Source organism: Rhinopithecus roxellana, chromosome 11 (genome assembly GCF_007565055.1).
Source record: "Rhinopithecus roxellana isolate Shanxi Qingling chromosome 11, ASM756505v1, whole genome shotgun sequence".
Taxonomy (NCBI): domain Eukaryota; kingdom Metazoa; phylum Chordata; class Mammalia; order Primates; family Cercopithecidae; genus Rhinopithecus; species Rhinopithecus roxellana.
Genome location: NC_044559.1, coordinates 61,937,026 through 61,956,440, shown reverse-complemented (window position 1 = coordinate 61,956,440; position 19,415 = coordinate 61,937,026). Strand labels below are relative to the sequence as shown.

Here is a 19,415-nt window from a genome sequence, read left to right as displayed (position 1 = left end):
CTATGTACCTCATATAAGTGGAACTATTTAGTATTTGGCTTGATTTACTTAGCATAACATTTTCAGAGTTCACACATATTGTAGCATGTGTCAGAATTTCCTTCCTTTTTAATATTCCATGGTGTGGATATACCACATTTTGTTTATCCATTCATCTGTCAGTGGACACTTGGGTTACTTCTGTCTTTTGCTGTTGTGGCTAATGCTGCTGTGAACACAGGTGTACAAATATTTGTTCAAGTCAAACATCTTTCAAGAGACTCTTTTTTAAAAAAAAAAGAAAATGAGGTGCCTCTTAAAATATGTTCCTTGTCATGAATGTAGAGAGTGGAACAATAGATAATGGAGACTCAGAAGGGTGGGGGGTTGAAGTGGGGAGGATGAGGAGAAATTGGTTAATGCGTATGATGTATATTATTTGAGTGATGGATACCCTAAAAGCCCTGACCTGACCACTATGCAATCTATGCATGTAACAAAATTGCACATGTACACCATAAATTTGTATAAGTAAAAAGGAAAATAAAAATATGTGCCTTCTTGTGATCAGTTTTATTGGAGGGTACCTTATCACAGTGTGGTCAAGGAAATGCTGCCTTTACGGTTATAAACACACCCACCACTTTGAACAGTGTTTAGTTGAAGGCATTAGTACTGCCTGAGGTCAAGAGTGTGGTTTCACAATACTTCAGAGCAGTCTCACCAGCAAACTTAGCAGCAACCTTGAGCAAGGCCTGCCAGGGTTGTTGGAAAACAGCCTGGTGTTTTCATATCTTTTGCTCTGATAGCTCTTACTTGTCAGTACCTTAGGAGGGAAAATCTGGCAGTAGTGTTTGGTTCCTTAGTTTGGTCTGAGCTGGTTAAATGCTCACTGGATATGCAGATATGATTTATTTCAGCGGTATGCTTCTCTGTGAGCTTGTCTCACTGTGGCAGCTCTGGAATTTCTGTTTATGGATGACATTCTGTTTGGAAGCGGGGCTGAGATTCTGAGCTACAGGCTGTGTTTGCATAGCAAGCTCCCTTGATTTTAATTTGTATTTTTTTCCAAATCTGGGTGGTAGGGGAGGCCCAATGGAGAATATAGAGCAGCACGCTCCTCCCTGACTCCATGCAGTGACCCAGGGGTTTTGTGGTGCCTGGGCATCTTGCAGTGATATGTCTGTAGGTGCTTTTTTTGTGGAGATGTAGGAAATTGAAATTAGCTTCCAGCTTTGTAGTAACAGAAGTGAAATGTTTTGTACCTTTATAGGCCTGATAAAAATCAGATGTGATTAACTGGTGGTTTTTAACAATGCCAGTCAAATCTGTTTGTTTACGTTTCTCACATTATTTCTAAAGGCACATGATCTATCTGAAGATGGAGGCTTGTCTGTGAGTTTACTGACAGCATTGTGTACTGTGTTATATTTGTATTTCTTGTATGATCTTTTTAGTCATTTTTTGGAGTCTGTCTTGGTCTTTTTACTGATGGGTATATGTGTGGATTTGTAGGGATAAATAATCTTTCTTCATTTTTGTGGAGTTGATAAATCAAGGACTTTTTAAGTCCTTGATTTAAATAGGTGACCTCTGGAACAAAGTAAACACACATGTTTAATACTTAGTCATATAATTTATACATTTGGCAATCAGTCAAATACTCCATTCCAAAGAATAACCATGAAACTATTTGAATAAATTTTTTGTTTCAGCATGCAAGATATAATCAAAGAAATGTGTCTCTGGGAAAAAAGATAATTGCGGTTCTTTTGTGCCATTAAAATTTCAAGTGTAGTGAGCTAACCTGGCGCTGTATCAGACATCTAGGCAAATAATTGCCTGTTTGCTGTTGGAGTCTGTTATATGTTATGCATTTTTGGTGGCTCTCTACAGTTCTGGCTCTCTTATCTTCCTGATAGTTCCTCTTTAGACACTGTCCCTGGAACCTCTGCTTGGGTTGCACGTGTAAACGTCACCCACAGTTCAGCCCTGGTGGTGAGCAGCCTGTTACGTGCAGGCTCACATGGGGGACCAGTTTGCTTTCTTTTGGGTGGGGCATCAGGTTTATGAGGGTCCAGCTGTTGGAGGGCTCTGATTATGTGGTTTTGACTCAGCAATTTCCTTACTGTCTGGGAGGTGTGGTCAGAGCTTAGACTGTGTGGCAGGAAGTGATAGAAAAGGAAATTGTGGCCGGGCGCGGTGGCTCAAGCCTGTAATCCTAGCACTTTGGGAGGCCGAGACGGGCGGATCGCGAGGTCAGGAGATCGAGACCATCCTGGCTAACACGGTGAAACCCCGTCTCTACTAAAAAACTACAAAAAACTAGCTGGGCGAGGTGGCGGCGCCTGTAGTCCCAGCTACCTGGGAGGCTGAGGCAGGAGAATGGCGTGAACCCGGGAGGCGGAGCTTGCAGTGAGCTGAGATCTGGCCACTGCACTCCAGCCTGGGTGACAGAGCGAGACTCCGTCTCAATAAAAAAAAAAAAAAAAAAAAAAGAAAAAAAAAGAAAAGGAAATTGTACAGTGCCGTTTTTGCACTGAGACCCCTATTTTTGGAATAAACTCTAGGGGTCAGAAATGTTGATGTTTAGATTAAATATGACTTTTCTCATTTTCTGATCTGTATTTTGTTTCCAGAATAGTTACTATAACTCCTACTAGAATAAACAATGGCATATATTTCAAGTTTAATGTTATTCTACATTTTTGAAAATTTAGTAAATAATAAAATCGTAACCTGTTCACATATGCTGTAGCTTGTCCTGCCCCTCTGTCTACATGTGGAAGATAAATTTTGTACACTCTTCGTGGTCACAAGTGTTTAAAGATAAGTAACATTAGAAAGTGATTTTACCAATTCTTTTTCTTCTGACAGGTTTGTTGCTGACTACAACTTTAAGGTCCCTTCAGAGGTTAAGGCTGTTCAATTTAAAACAATCATGCAGTATTTCTTTGATGACTGCAGTGTGTTGTGCATTTTAGTTTTTTTTACCCCTCAATTTTTTTGTTGCCTTGAGTTTTACCATTTGGAGGTACTGTTTTTGATACTGTATCTCAAGACTGTGATTTCTTGGATTTTGTGTGTGTGTTTTTTAAATTTACTGAACTTCCTACTAGAGACTTCTTGCTCTGTAAGATCCACTCCTTTGTGGGAGCCTAGAAGTTTATGAGAAGTAAGAGAAGGAGTATCAGATAGTGAGAGGTGTGCATCATGGTTAAATGAAAGCAAAACCAAGGTGTCTGACCCTTAGCAGAGAGAGATTTGGAAACTAGCTCTGTTACCCATGGTTCAGCCCTGGTGGTGAGCAGCCTGGGCTCCAGACTGTCACCAGCAATGCAATCAGTGGATGTTGAGCAAATTACTTAAGTTGAGGAAATTACTTAAGTTGTCTGAATCTTAACTTCCTCATCTGTAAACTGCTCATCCTACAGGTTTGTTAAGGGATCATGTTTGTAAGACCCCAGCACACTGTGGATGTAGAATAAAATGGTAGTGGTTATTATTAGGGCTTCCTCTTCAGAGGCAAAAAGGTTTTAGAAGGTGGTTATGTTTTTCTGGTATTTTATTTTATCATTTACCATTGCAGAGGATAAAGAGTTGGAAATGAGGACAGCCTAGACTGGCTGAGAACCTCATTGTGTTGCTCAATTGAATCCCATTGTCTAAAACTTGTTCATTTTCATCTTTTCTCCTGATTGTTTTGTCTGCTGTGGAGCATGATGTTAAAAACAAAATAGATCACTGTAAAATTTTCCCTGTTCAGACACTTTGGAAATAAGTTAGTCTGACAAAGCAGTTGTTTCCGTAGAGAGTAGAGGCTTTATGTTTATTTTCTTTTCATTACAAATTTTTTTATTGTTAAAATATTTTAAATGTTCTGGAACCTACAGAGAATAATACAATAAATGCATATATATCCAGCTTCAGTTTTATCAAATGTTAACATTTTGATGTATTTGCTTTACGCATGTGTGCATATTTATGTATTTAAAAAATAAACATCACATTTCAATGTAAGTTCAGGGACCTCAGTCACTGCCCTCTCATGCCTAGGAGAGTGCCTGATGAGTGTTTAGTCGGCAGTCTCCAAATAAACTCTGTGCATCTTCTCCAGTAGCCTTCTCCTCCCTTCTTCCCCTGATGTAACACAAAGAAAGATATTGAGCAGGGAGAAGTATCATGCTTGGTTCAGCCAGTGACACAAGTGTTAGTTAGTAAGGGCTGAGTTAAATAAGGACTACCCTGAAGGAACTTTAAATGCTATGACATAAGGTAGGACAGTGAATTCAGAAGTAGTTCCTGTGGGAAGCAGAACATTCTCCCTGCATTTGCAGAGCCACAGAGTGGCTGGTTATTGGAAGTAGTCATTGGAATGAACTTGAAGAAGCAGAGATGGGGCAGGGCTTTCCAGGCTGACAGGATCATTGATTGACAGCTCAGCAGTGGGAACAGTGTTTGGAGAGATTAAAACGAGGTGATTCAGAGTTGCCTGAACTCTGTTATCAGAGGTGAGTATCAGGAGAAGAATAAAGTGGCCAGAGAACAGGTATTGGTTGAGCATCCCAAATCTGAAATGCTCCAAAATCTAAAACTTTTTGAGCATTAACATGACTCTACAAGTGGAAAATTTCACACCTGACCTCATGTGATAGATTGCAGTCAAAACACAGTCAAAACTTTGTTGCATGCACAGTATTATTAAAAATATTGCATATAAAATTACCTTCAGGCTATGTGTACAAGGTAGATAGGAGACATAAATGAATTTAATGTGTAGACTTGGGTCCCATTCCCAAAATATCTCATTATGTATATGCAAATATTCCAATATCACAAAAAATCCCGACATCCAAAATACTTCTGGTTCCAAGCATTCTGGAAAGAGGGTATCCAACCTGTACTACATATGATGAGTAGGGTTAGGCCCTTACTTAATGGAGTAGAATAGCATACTAGAAGAAGAGCTGAGGCTGTGGAAGCATACTATCTTGGATTAAAATCTAGTTCCTCTTTCATTGGCTGTAAGGCCTAGGTAAGCTACTTAACCTCTCTGAGCTTCAGTTCTGATGTCAGGTATGTTCTCACTTTGGCTACAAGAGGTTAAGAGCTTGGAAGTGGGTTCTTGCCTAGCCATTCCATTCTGTCTTAAGTGGTCCTGTTGTCTATGGAAATTTGAAACAGGCGGCTAAATGACGAGAAAATTAAGACTTTTTGGTTGGTCACAAATGTACAAAGTGACTTCCTTTACATGAGGTCATTTACCAAGTGACACAAGTACAATGTGAAATTGTCTTGCCTGCCAAATCTGTACCTCTTCCTGCATCTTGTGAAAAAGTCCAACATCCTCTTAGTCATTAAGACAGAACCAAGGAGTCATCTACAAGTCCTCTTACCCCTGCATCCTTCCAGTCACCAAGCAAGTTCATTTTACCTCTGTATTCGCTCATTCTCGAGCCCCTATAACTTGGTGCCTGGATTTCTGCTACAGCTGCCCGTTTGCTGCCCTTCTTCATTTCATCTTCCCAGCTGTGGTCGCAGTCCTCTTTCTAAACTGCAAGGATGATCGTGTTAGCCCCTGCTTAAAAACGTGTCTGTGGTTCTTTGGCCCACGAGTGAAGACCTGAGAGTCCCAGTTGAAGACATGGAAGACATGGGTTTTTATTGTCATGCCCTCTCATCTGCCTTCCTGTCCCTTGTGGTTCCTTGCTGCTCTGCTGTCACACCCTTGCTTCTCTCTTCTGATTTATCCTCATCTTCCTAGACTCAGTTCTTGGTTATTTATGCATAGCGGTTTCCAGAGTAGATGTGCTTGAGAACACAGCCTGTTTTGTCAAAAATTAACGTGTTCTTAGTATCCAGCATGATGTCTGACACATAGAAGACTCTCGAAAAGGTTAGTGGAATGGAAATGGATAAGAAATGACTTTTCTATCTTCACCCAGCCAGGAGGACTGAAGCTGCGTAACAGAAGCATTCTCTCTCAGCACCTTTCTGTCTCCATCAATTCGGCATCTGCTCAACAGCCCAGCTGTTGATGGGAGAGAAGCATATGGTTGACTTGAAAGAGGCAGCTGGGATGTGCTTGGGTGTTCAAATATGTTCATTCCCCTTCCCCCATATAGAATAGCAGTAATAACACCTTCTATTTGTATTTGCATTCTCCTTGAGTGCTTCCACAGACATGATCTCATCTGGGCATGTCACTAATAGCCTGAGTGCTAGATGGAGAATGTGATTGTCCCCATTTTGTAGATGCAGAATAGGAGATAAAAAGGAGTAAATACATTTGCTCAAAGTTAGTGAATTGTTAGTGGTGGAACCAGACTTCAAGCCCAAGCAAGTCCACTTCTCTTTTCCCTCCTCTTTCATAACCAGCAGAACCAGGTTGTATGAAATTGATGTTTTTACATGTAATCATCAGAAAGGAAAATTGGCAAAAGTGTTTGAAAAGTTTACTCTGTGTTAACTTTGCATGCGGGCATTCTTTGTAACTGTTAATCTCCCCCATCCTTTGGTTCTAGTTAAGTGCTCAGAGTTATATGTCTCCTTGGGGTCACTTGGCTGAAATAGCTTGAAGCACGTGAAATAGTGTCCTGAGGCTCACTCTGGATAGAGATGAAGGATTTGTCACATTTCAGTTGGTGAGTTTGGGAAAATTATTGACTTCAAGCTATTTCCCTGCCTGACAGACTAAGTAACAATAATAAAATCTTAGTACTTCTTTCTTTATTTTATTTTTATTTTTTCTGAGACAGAGTCTTGTCTGTTACCCAGGGTGGGGTACAGTGGCGCAATCTTGGCTCACTGCAACCTCTGACTCCCGGGTTCAAGCAATTCTCTTGCCTCAGCCTCTTGAGTAGCTGAGATTACAGGCGCGTGCCACTATGCCTAGCTAATTTTTGTATTTTTAGTAGAGAAGGGGTTTCACTGTGTTGGCCAGGCTGGTCTCGAACTCTTGACCTTGTGATCTGCCCACCTCGGCCTCCCACAGTGCTGGGATTACAGGCATTCTTAGTACTTCTTAAGTTAACATTAAGTACTTCTTTTTTTTTTTTTTTTTGAGACGGAGTCTAGCTCTGTCGCCCAGGCTGGAGTGCAGTGGCTGGATCTCAGCTCACTGCAAGCTCCGCCTCCCAGGTTTACGCCATTCTCCTGCCTCAGCCTCCCGAGTAGCTGGGACTACAGGCGCCCGCCACCTCGCCCGGCTAGTTTTTTGTATTTTTTTTAGTAGAGACGGGGTTTCACTATGTTAGCTAGGATGGTCTTGATCTCCTGACCTCGTGATCCGCCCGTCTTGGCCTCCCAAAGTGCTGGGATTACGGGCTTGAGCCACCGCGCCCGGCAACATCAAGTACTTCTTAAGTATACATTCCATTCTGTTAGTGAAATGGTTTCTTCTCTTCTAGAATTCTGGAGTCTTTGAATAAACTTAAGTAGGACAAGTAAAAAAAAAAAAAAAAAAAAAAAAAAAAAAAAGTCTCCCCAGCACTTAACAGTCATATTCTTAATTTCCAGGAATTTCTAAATTTTGAAAATTAAAACCATTTGAACTGGGCTATTGCAGGGAAACTGTTCCTACATGTTTTATTAAATTCTATATTCTTAGCAGCAAAGATGAAGAAGGCAGAGTGAGACTGAAAATGCAAGGGCAAAGGCAGTCAGGACACAACCGAGATATGCAGACAACATGCAAGTTTTGGATGGGAGCTTTTTTGTTACTGTTTTTTTGTTACTGTTTTTTGGCAGTCATCTGTTGATCACGTGAAAATCTGTGTGGTTTTGTTGTTTTATCAGTCCTCATTCTTTTTGTCTGTTTCAACATTTGATTCTTGAGTTATTCCAGCTCTCCTGTCCCCAGTCCTGTGAAACCTCTCTTCTCTTGGCTTCCATTATACAGTGGAGTGGTATTCTGGGTCTCCTGTCTTTTCTCTGCTATTGGCTACTTTCATGACCTCACTTTACCATTCAGACATGTTGATGGTTTCACTTTATTTTATTCTTTGGTGATATTTGTGCAGGTGTACACTATTTTTTTTTTCATGTCTGGGTATTTCTCCTTATTCGTTTTGTTGTCTTCCTAGACCCAATAGCTTTAAATAAATTGACCTTAGAATGTTTGTCACAGGAAGGGCCGGGCGCGGTGGCTCAAGCCTGTAATCCCAGCACTTTGGGAGGCCGAGACAGGCGGATCACGAGGTCAGGAGATCGAGACCATCCTGGCTAACCCAGTGAAACCCCATCTCTACTAAAAAATACAAAAAACTAGCCGGGCGAGGTGGCGGGCGCCTGTAGTCCCAGCTACTCGGGAGGCTGAGGCAGGAGAATGGCATAAACCCGGGAGGCGGAGCTTGCAGTGAGCTGAGATCCGGCCACTGCACTCCAGCCTGGGCGACAGAGCGAGACTCCGTCTCAAAAAAGAAAAAAAAAAAAAAAAATGTTTGTCACAGGAAAAGACCTTCAAGATCACATGCTTCATTGTTCATTTTAGAGGTAGGTAAACTAAGGCTCTGGGAGGTGATGTGGTTTGTATAATTTTATGGAGTCACTCATTTGGTGAAATCAGGCTAGAAACCAAGGTCCTTGACCCTCAGTACTTCTTAGAGCCTCTTTTTATATCTGATACCCTGACTCCTGATGGTCTCCTGTCCCAGGATTGTTCCCTTGGCAAGGAACTTCAGAACTATATTACCCTCATGTTTCACCCCTTCTCCACAACTGTCAGATATCCAGCCATTCACCAAGACCTATCAGTTCTTTCTATGATTTTTAAATGCTACTTTTTAGTAATTTTTAAATTTTAAAAATTTAAAATTCAGTAAAATTCACTTTTTGGAAGTGTATAGTTCTGTGCTAGTTAGTTTGGGCTGCTGTAACAAGAGTACCATAGTCTGGGTAGCTTAAACAACAGACATTTATTTCTCAGAGTTCTGCAAACTTGAAGTCCGAGATCAGGGTGCCAGCTAGCATGATTGAGTTCTGGTGAAGGCCCTCCTTGGGCTCCACAGATGGATGCCTTCTTACTGTATCCTCACATTCAGAGAGAGATGTCATCTCTCTTCTGTCCTGTCTCTTCTGATAAGGGCACTAATTCCACCATGAGGGCTGCCCGCTTATGACCTTCCCAAAGGAGTCCTCTCTGAATACCATCACATTGGGGACTAGGGTTTCAACATATGAATTTTGTGGGGCGGGGTGGTGGAGGCGGGGCACAAGCATTCAGTCTGTAGCAAGTTCTGTGAATTTTTTTTTTTTTTTTTTTGAGACGAAGTTAGTTCTGCTCTTGTTGTCCAGGCTGGAGTGCAATGGTGCTATCTCGGCTCACTGCAAACCTCTGCCTCCTGGGTTCAAGCGATTCTCCTGCCTCATCCTTCTGAGTAGGTGGGAATACAGGCATTTGCCACCAAGGCTGGCTAATTTTGTATTTTTAATAGACACAGGGTTTCTCCAGGTTGGTCAGGCTGGTCACGAACTCCCAACCTCAGGTGATCCACCCGCCTTGGCCTCCCAAAGTGCTGGGATTACAGGTGTGAGGCACCATGCCTGGCCAGTTCTGTGAATTTTAACACTGACATTAATTCATGCAACCACCACTACAAATAGCACATGGAACAATTTCATCACCTTTCAAATTCTCTGGTGCTGCCTTTTTGTAGTTTAAATCCTCTTTCCTGCTGAACTCCTGGCAATGCTGATCTTTTCTCTGCCTTTTTAATTTGTTCTTTGTAAAACTATTATATAAGTAGATTATACAGACTTTTTGAGACTAGCTTTCACTTAGCATAATGCATTTGAGATCCATCCACGTTGTGTGTATCAAAGGTTTGTTCTTTTTTATTACTGACTAGTATTCTGTTGTATGGATGTGCCATGGTTTGCATACGTATTCACCCACTGCATTCCCAGCAGCAGAATATGTAAATCCTAGTTGACCCGTATTTTTGCTGGCATTTGATATTGTCAGTTTATGCAGTTCAGCCATTCTAATAGGTGTGTAGTGGTATTTCATGATGGTTTTGAGTTACATTTCCCTAATGATTAATGATATTGAACATCTTTTCATGTGTTTGACTTTCATACATCTTGTACCCATTATGATACGTGTTATACTCATTGTCATTATCATAACCTTGTTCTAGGTGGTTATTATACCTTTTTATATCAACATGGTTGCTCATCTACCACAGGATATTCCAAGGTCAAAGCACTGAGCCAGGGACTTTATGTGCATAATCTCATTTTATCCTTAACATCTTTGTGAAATTAGTAGTGGTTTTTATTTTTGTGGTGGAGAAAATAAAGACCCCATGTTCAAAACATACTGAATGCCTACCATGTGCAACGAGCCAGTTGTACCCATTTGCTAGTCCTGTGGGACTAACAGTCACTGACTTTAAGCAAGTCAGTGAACTTCTATGAGTCAATTTCCTTTTCTGTTGAATAGGGATCTGTATTATGATATGTTCTCTCAGGGTTGTTGAGTGAGGGGTTTTAAGGAAGAATGCAGGAAACATGCTGAGCAGGAGATCTGGCTCATGATGTATTCTGAGTAAATGTTAGCAATAGCTGCTTCTGTGTTCTTCAAACACCTCATACTGACCTGAGGTGGTTTCTCTCCCTCCCTGACTACTTTTCTAGTCAGTAACATAAAGGTTAAGTGTGCCAAATGTTTTACTTTGAGTCCATTCCAGCTCCAATGTTTATGTAAAAAATGATATCATAAAGGGTTGATCTAGTTAGGAAGGTTATTATTGTGCTTATAGTAGGCCAGAATGTGGAAACTATACTATTAGTAAAAAAGAAATTGGGCTGAGCGCAGTGGCTCACGCTTGTAACCCCGGCACTTTGGGAGGCTAAGGTGGGCAGACCACCTGAGGTCAGGGGTTCAAGACCAGCTTGGCCAACATGACGAAAGCCTGTGTCTACTAAAAATACAAAAAACTAGCTGGGTGTGGTGGTGAATGCCTATAATCCCAGCTATTTGGGAGGCTGAGGCAGGAGAATCGCTTGAACCAGGGAGGCGCAGGTTGCGGTGAGCCGAGATCGCACCATTGCACTTCAGCGTGGGCAACAAGAGCGAAACTCTGTCTCAAAAAAAAAAAAAAAAAAAAAAAAAAAAATCGTGATACAAGTAAGATCTTTTAAAAACTATTAAATCATCCATCTTGAATTATGTGGGGCTTTATATATGGAAGCAAGAATATGTTTAAAATTACCTCCCTGCTATTTCCTGCTAGATTTCTGGGGCTTGTTTTCTCTTAATCTTGCCATTGCCAAGCATATATCTGGTGCCTGCTGTGTGCCAGGTGTTAGTCTCTCTAATTCTCACAGCAACCCTTTGAAATAAAAGATATCCCCATTTTACAGAGGAAAACATTGTGCCTGAGAGGCCAATTGCCCTGCCCAGTGTAACCTAGTCGTCTTCTGACTGAGTCCTCTGCTCTTACCAGCACTCACTCTGCCTCAGTCTCATTGTGATGGGGGCATGGAAGCTGCTGCCCACCGTCACTAGGAACACTGGCACACCTTCCCCCAATATGGCACCGTTTCCTTCACGGGGACTGTTTCCAGGACCTTAAGGTTACACTTGCCTACCACAAGCCCTGAAATTAGGTGGTTTTATTTTTTCCAAAAGGCGCACTGTGGAAACTGCATGAACTTTGAAATCATGAGGTTCAAGTGGTGCCTCCACCATTTTATTTTATTTACTATGTGATTTTGGCCAAGTTACTGAAACTCTCAGAGCCTGTGATTCTTCACCTATAAAATGGGAATAATACATACCTGGTAGAGATGTGGACAGAATTAGAAATAACACAGTAGGCTGGGCACAGTGGCTCATGCCTGTGATCCCAGCACATTGGGAGGCTGAGGCTGCTGGATTACCTAAGGTCAGGTATTTGAGAACAGCCTGACTAATATGGTGAAACCCCGTCTCTACTCAAAATACAAAAAAATTAGCTGGGCATGGTGGCGTGCACCTGTAGTCCCAGCAACTCACAAGGCTGAGACAGGAGAATTGCTTGAACCCGGGAGGTGGAGGTGGCAGTGAGCTGAGATCGTGCCACTGCACTCCAGCCTGGGCAATAGAGCGGGACTCCATCTCAAAAAGAAAAAAAAAAAAAAAAAAAAAGAAAAAATAACAATGCTATAGAGTGCTTAGGGCATTGTAGATGTTTATTAACTGGTAGCTACTATCATCACCATTGCAGGGCCTTCTGACTTGTCTTGGGGGACTGAAGAAGCTGTCCAGAGTAGTGATTAAGAATATGGGCTTTACAAGGAGTAAACTGCTTGGGTTTAAATCCTTGTTCTACCACTTACCAGCTGTGTGACTGTGCATAACTGAATTCCTTCCTGTACCTCAGTTTCTTCCATCTACAAGATGGGAATAAATAACAATTTCTACCTTGTAGGGATAAATGATTTTAAAGAGATGAGAACTGTCAGGAAGTTGAGTTGAAATGAACTTATTTTGATCATTTACTGACATTGTTTCTTCCCATGACATATGAGTCTCTTTTAAATTTATAACACTTCTTCTTTCCTTCCTACTCAGATTGAGAGAATTTCTCATTATTTGTATTTGATGCCGATAAAAACATTTGCTGTCACATTTTTCCTAGAAATGCAGATTAAATTGTAAAAATTACTATTTTCTTTCTTTCTTTTTTTTTTTTTTTTTGAGATGGAGTCTCGCTCTGTCGCCCAGGCTGGAGTGCAGTGGCCGGATCTCAGCTCACTGCAAGCTCCGCCTCCCGGGTTTATGCCATTCTCCTGCCTCAGCCTCCGAGTAGCTGGGACTACAGGCACCCGCCACCTCGCCCGGCTAGTTTTTTTTTTTTTTGTATTTTTTTTAGTAGAGACAGGGTTTCACCGTGTTAGCCAGGATGGTCTCGATCTCCTGACCTCGTGATCTGCCCGTCTTGGCCTCTCAAAGTGCTGGGATTACAGGCTTGAGCCACCGCGCCCGGCAAAAATTACTATTTTCATCTAAGAAATTGGATTAACTAAATCTATAAAGCACAGTTTTTTCATAGAGAAAATAATTGAGAATTTTTTTTTAGAATTATAATAAATAAAATCAGGTATAGTAAATAACAATTTTATAGGTAAAAATATTTAAAAATCTAACCAGCTGCCTGTTTAAAAAACACACATACATATTCCATTATTTCACAGAAATTATTTGATTCTCCTGTTTTGATCTTGAATTTGGCTGGGTTGCATGTGAATTACTCTTTTTCTCCTTCAAGATGATACCAGTCAGGTGGGCCCATAGTATGTGAATCTACCAGGAAGAAAACAGCCTCTGAATTTACTGTATGTCTAGAAATCAAATTTGACTTACACCCGCAGGCAGTATGGGGTGTTGGCTGAGTTTGCATCATTATTCTGAAGTCTGTACTGATGTCCTGTGACTAATATGTTCCAGCTGTCTAGGTCACTGCTTTGGAGTACCATTTATTTGCAGTAGTGATGCTGCAAATAGGAAAAGCTTTCCCTTTTGTTGGTTGAAAGCTTTCCTGGTAATTAGCAAAACAAGCATGCCTCTTATTTGGAGAGAAACTGGAAAGGAGGCTAAAGAGTCCATTGTACACAACCACTTTGGAAAACAATTTGGCGTTAGAGGAGTTAAACACGTGCAATCCGTAGCCCAGCTCTCCTCTCTTAGGTGTATAAACCTGGAGAAATTCTTGTCTGTGTGTACCAGAGGACAAGCAGTAGAATGTAAATGGCAGCATTATTCAAAGTAGCAGAAAATTGAAAAATCCCCAGAGGGGTCCCCAACAGTAGGACATCGTGGTGACAAAATGAATGAACTAAAGCCACATGAGTCACAGGGATGAATCTCAAAATCTTAAGAGGCAAGTCTAGAAGAGCACATACAGTATCGCTTCACTCATATTAGGCTTAGAATCAGCAAATCACAACAACATATTGATAGCACATATGTGGCAAAACCATAAAGAGGAGCCAAGGAATGATTGACTCAAAATTCAGGCCAGTGGTAAATCTTGGTGGTGGAAGTGGTGGTGAAGGATGATTGGGAGACATGCAATCAGGAAAGATGCACACACGGCTTCCAAAAAGAGAAAAAAAAAAAAATCTAAACACCGACTGGTATTAGGTACATGCGATTTATTTTATTATTCTTTATACCTATATATGTTGTTAGGTTAGTTATCACTGCATAACAAACCTCAAGACTTAGCACCTTAAAACAGTAATACACATTTGTCATCCCACATAGTTTCCATCAGTAGGCCAGGAATTTGGGAGCAGCTAAGCTGGGTGGTTCTGACTTGCAGTCTCTCATGAGGTTGCAGTCAAGATGTCAACTGAAGCTGCTGCCAGATATCTATCTGAAGGCTTGACTGAGGCTGAAGGATCTTCTTCCAAGATGGCTCACTCACATGGCTGTTGCCAGGAGGCCTCAGTTCCTTGTTGGTTGTTGGCAGGAGGCCTCAGTTCTTTCCCACGTGTACCTCTGCAAAGCTTCTTGAGCGTGTCCTCATATCAGAACAGCCAGCTTCCCTCCCAAAACAGAGATGGAAAGTGGAGCCTTTGGACTTTTGCAGTCTCACGCCAGCATTTCAGCAATATTGTAGTGGTTCCCACATGCCAGCCCTGTTCCGTGTGGGACGGGACTATACAAGCGCATGAATACTGGGAGGCTGGTATCGCTACGGCCATCTTAGAGGCTGGCTACCACAGTTAACGCACTTTTAAATATAGTATATTTCACAGTAAACTTTTTTTAGAGGCAAACTAAATTGGTGAGCTCATTTTTCTTTAGTAATAGTACACACATCCATTTAACTGAAAAGTTTTATAGATACTGAACGTGTTACCAATTAGTATTGGTTTAAAGAAATGTCAGTGATGTAGCTGAGTATTTGAGTGGCCTGAGCTTGCCTGACAGGAATGTGCCTGAGGCAGGGGAGTGGGCGGGAAGGGCCATGAGGAAAGGAACTTCAGTAATGCTTGCGCTGGGATCTGTGGCAGGAGATAGGATTATATGTGCCTGGACTTCATTCTACCTGTACCTGGACTTCATTCTACCTGTACCTAGATCTGGCAAGAATCTGAGACTCTTGATTTTGAAGATAATTCTCCAGGTGAAGGGTCACTGTGATATTAAAATCTGTTCCAGCCCCACTCTTTTTCCCAAGACCATCTTTAATGAAAAATGAGAGAGGGTCCACCCCTTGCTACTCACCCCCACGTCTAAGAGCATTGCCAGAAATGACCTGGGCAAGCAAGGACGGGGCCTTAGTTTAAAAATCCACGCAACGATTACATTCTAATGCATAAATGATACTTGTTTTAATATTAACAACTTTTAAATTATTGATTCATTTGCTTAACCTTCCCTCACCAAAATCTTTGAGTAACATTGATGTTTCTGGAAGCTATGTCATGTTTATGTTTCTTTAGCTTTGTTTAGCTCTTGGCATAATTTCTTAGTATTCCTGGGGGTCCAAGGGCTCTGGGTTGTGAGGCAGTGAGTCGCACCATCCCCCCTTTGTGGATCCCAACGTCCTCGTGAACAGGTGTTGCAGCTGGAAGAGGTTCTTTCCATTTTTAATGAAGCTAAAAAGTGGAGAAGCTCTCAGGTGAGGAAGCAGCTGGAGGAGGTTCTCTCCATTTTTAATGAAGCTAAAAAGTGGAGAAGATAGGCCTGAGAGCCAGGTGCACGGGGTTCCGGACTGGCTTGCTTTAGGCTTTTGTACACCAGTACTTTGCGTGTTAGTCATTGATACTGCTAACCCTCTGTGTGTACAGAATTCTTGTGTTTAGCAGCTGAAGCGCCAAGAAGGGCCATCATGCAGAGATGTCACGTTCTCCCCAACTGTAGTTTTGATGCTGCTTCCATCTTTATTTGCGGAGCTGTGGCTGTGGCATTATATTCTAGTGTATTTTGCATTTTATAAAAATGAAAGGAAAATCCTCAACAGCAAATGATAGCTGCCTTTCATTATGGTGAGGATAAAAATCGCCAGGGATACAGTGCGATGCTTGTTTTGCTTCCGTTTGTGAACAGTGTGCTCTTTTGGGGAAGAAGGGAAAAAAATAAAGTGCATATATATATATATATATAAATTACAAAAATACATGAAGGTTTATTGTGTCTACAAGAGAAGTATAATTACTAATAGTAATTATAGTAATTGGTAATAATGATTATAGTATTAATGGTACTATTAAGAAAGATTGTGAATATATGCTTTCAGGGAGCACACTGCAGCGCCCGGCTGCCTCCCTGGTGTGATGTGTTGTTTGGCCATTTGGCTGTGGGGTTGGTTTTAAGAAAACATCATGTTCAGGGGCAGGAGGGTGGAGGTGACCTGTACAGTGAGACAAGCCCAGGGCTTGGGGTCAGAGACAAATAGTAGTTTCATCTCTGGTGCTTTCTAGTTGGATATCTTTGTCAGATATCATCTCTGACACTTAGCTGCCTTCTCTGGAAAATGGGATCCATAAACCCTGCTTACCTCACAGGGCTGTGGGGAGGATCAAATGTGATGGGTAATGCCAAAACAGAAGGTATTGTGGTGGCAATAGGCATATGACTTTCAGGCCACGATACCATTTTGCCACAAACTTGTGTGTATTGTAGTTGAGTGTACTGTAGATGGGATCTGAATACCTTTGCTGGAAAGGATTTGAAGAGGTTCAGCAATTCCTGTGTGGTTCTAGGCGGGTACATGGATGCCTTCTAAGTGTGGTCTCAGAAATCCAAGGTCAAAGTAAAGCTCAAGTCATTGAAGCTCCAGTTTTTGTTAGAGTGGATGTTTGGGCTACATCACTGCCCTGAAATTGCTGTGATTCGACAGGAACTGAGGCAAACCTTCAGCTATAAGATGAAGACCTAATGGATGGTGACTATCGGGAATAATAATGTATATTTGAATTTGCTATGACAGTGGACCTTATGTGTTCTCATCACACACACACAAATGGTAACTACACTGTACGACTCTTTTAGAATTTAGCAAGTTTTCTGGTTTTTACCAGAAAACTCCTCAAAGAAAAGGGAATTGTATGAGGTGACAGATACATTAAGTAGTTTGTGGCAATCATTTCACAATGTATACATATATAAAACCATCACCTTGTATACCTAAATATATATAATTTTTGTCAATCATACTTCAATAAAGTTGGAGGGGGAAAAAAAAAGAAACTTACAGAGGAATTCCTTTATCCCAAAATTTCCTAGAGTGGGTGGGGCTGACAGTCGTTCCCCACATTCAGTATGTGATGGGACTATTTTTTCTTTTTTCACTTTTTCCCCTAGTAAAAAATTGTGGCAGTATTTTAACTTAGAGGCTTATATATTAAGAACATGTTCTCAACTGAAATAATATTAACAGTAAAAATTCTTGGTGATAACATGTATGTTGCTTTCCTTATTCTTGCAGCATGAAGACAGCGTGTACGATCCCTGAATGGGCTTGTGGGCATATTTAGTCATTCATTTTTGATCAGGAGAAAGAAGACAGCCATCACTTGAAAGGTAAGTAAATATTTCTATGCAGCTTTTTATCATAAAACATTTTCAACCTTACTGAAGGGAGTTAAGAGAATGTACAATGAGTTCCTGCGTATCCACACCTTAGCTTTAACAGTTATTAGCATTTTGTCACATTTTTTGGTATGTGTATATGTTTGTACATTTTTTAGCTGAAACGTGGAAGTTGCAGACATCATGACATTTTTTCCTAAATTCTTGGGATGCAGCTCTTACAAATAAGGATATTCTCCCCTGAAAGACATCTTAGAACTATGTGACACAGAACTGTTTAATTAAATTTATAGTTTTGTACTGAAGTGTGTAACTGAGTTATGCTCCCTTCATTGTTGATACAAATAAAGTCAGATTAAAAACATTTTTAAGACAGGTGTGGTGGCTCATGCCTGTAATCCGGGCACTTTGGGAGGTTGAGGGGAATGGATCGCTTGAGCCCAGGAATTCAAAATCAGCCTAGGCAACAAGGTGAGACCCGTCTCTAGAAAAAATACAAAAAAAATTAGCTGGGCATGGTGGGGCACACCTGTGGTCCCAGCTATTCAGCAGGCTGAGGTGGGAGGATCACTTGAGCCCACAAAGTCAAGGCTGCAGTGAGCTGTGATGGAGCCACCGCACTCCAGCCTGGGTGACAGACAAGACCCTGTCTCAAAAAACAAAACCCAAAACCATTTTTAATAGCAAGAACCTGTCTACAAAAAATTAAAAATTTAGCCAGTCATGGTGGCACATGCCTATAGTCCTAGCTACTTGGGAGGTTGAGGTGGGAGGATCACTTGAGCCCAGGAGTTGGAGGATATAGTCAGCTATGATTATGCCACTGTACTCCAGGCTGGGCGACAGTGAGTCCCACTCTCTCTCTCTCTCTTCCTCTGTGTGTGATTATGTAATCTATCCGTCCCTGCTGTGGCTGATGTTTCAAGTTTAGGTCAGTGGCTCTGATCACCAGCCTCACCTTCTCCCTAATCAGGATTCACAAGTAGACCAGGGCTGGGCCTGGTGGCTCATGCCTGTAATCCCAGCACTTTGGGAGGCCGAGATGGGTGTATCATTTGAAGTCAGGAGTTCAAGACCAGCCTGGCCAACATAGTGAAACCCTGTCTCTACTAAAAATACAAAAATACAAAGCGGTAGTGGCATGTGCCAGTAATCCCAGCTACTCGGGAGGCTGAGGCAGGAGAATCACTTGAGCCTGGGAGGTGGAGGTTGTGGTGAGCCGAGATTGTGCCTCTGCAGTCCAGTCTGGGTGACAGAGTGGGACCCTGTCTCACAAAAAAAGTGAAAACAGTAGACCAGTCTCTGTGTTCTAATGTTATCAAAGGTCTTAGTTGATGTTTTAAACCTAAACTTGTAGGAGAATGTGGAAAGAATATGAGTGGTACTGTGAAGTTGAGGTTATATAGGTTAATATATTAAAATCAGCATTACAGAGATTAAAAATGATTTCCAGCCTCATAATTTGACTACCTACATTGAAACTTTACTTAAAATCTCAAAGACATGTTCAGCTATGATTACAGTTATAGATTGTTACACGTTATAGCCAATTACACCATCAGTTATCTGTGGTTTTTGCAAGATGGCTGTCAACTGTTCTCCTTTCCAATCTCAGTTACTATTTATTTATGGTATCTTCCTCAGGTAGTCCCTGTGTATCTAACTATTGCTTTACAGACATTTGTGTATATAAGGTTGCCTATTTAGAGCATATTTTAAAGGAAGTCTATTTAAGTGAGCCATTGAGGGCAGCAGTGGCTTCTTATACTCTCATTTCTGATTTAGAACAAAAGGTCAGTGATAGCAGTAAAAGTTCTTCAAAAGATACTGGGATTCAGAAGGAGTTGTGTCTGGAATCATAGGTAGCTCAGAATGATTGAGTTTGCTTTTTTATTCTTTGGCC

The 19,415-nt window shown here is 41.3% G+C and overlaps 1 protein-coding gene and 1 pseudogene across 5 annotated transcripts in view; both read left to right on the top strand.

Annotated features, from left to right (window-relative positions):
* Positions 1-19,415, top strand: part of SGMS1 (sphingomyelin synthase 1) — a 316,221-nt gene that overhangs the window by 18,103 nt on the left and 278,703 nt on the right. For all 5 annotated transcript variants that reach the window (XM_010379633.2, XM_030940475.1, XM_030940476.1 and 2 more), the window contains one exon: positions 17,409-17,503. The gene's annotated coding sequence lies outside the window, so the exon portion shown is untranslated. The remainder of the gene's footprint in view (positions 1-17,408; positions 17,504-19,415) is intronic.
* On the top strand, positions 16,954-17,010 carry LOC115900569 (annotated as a pseudogene).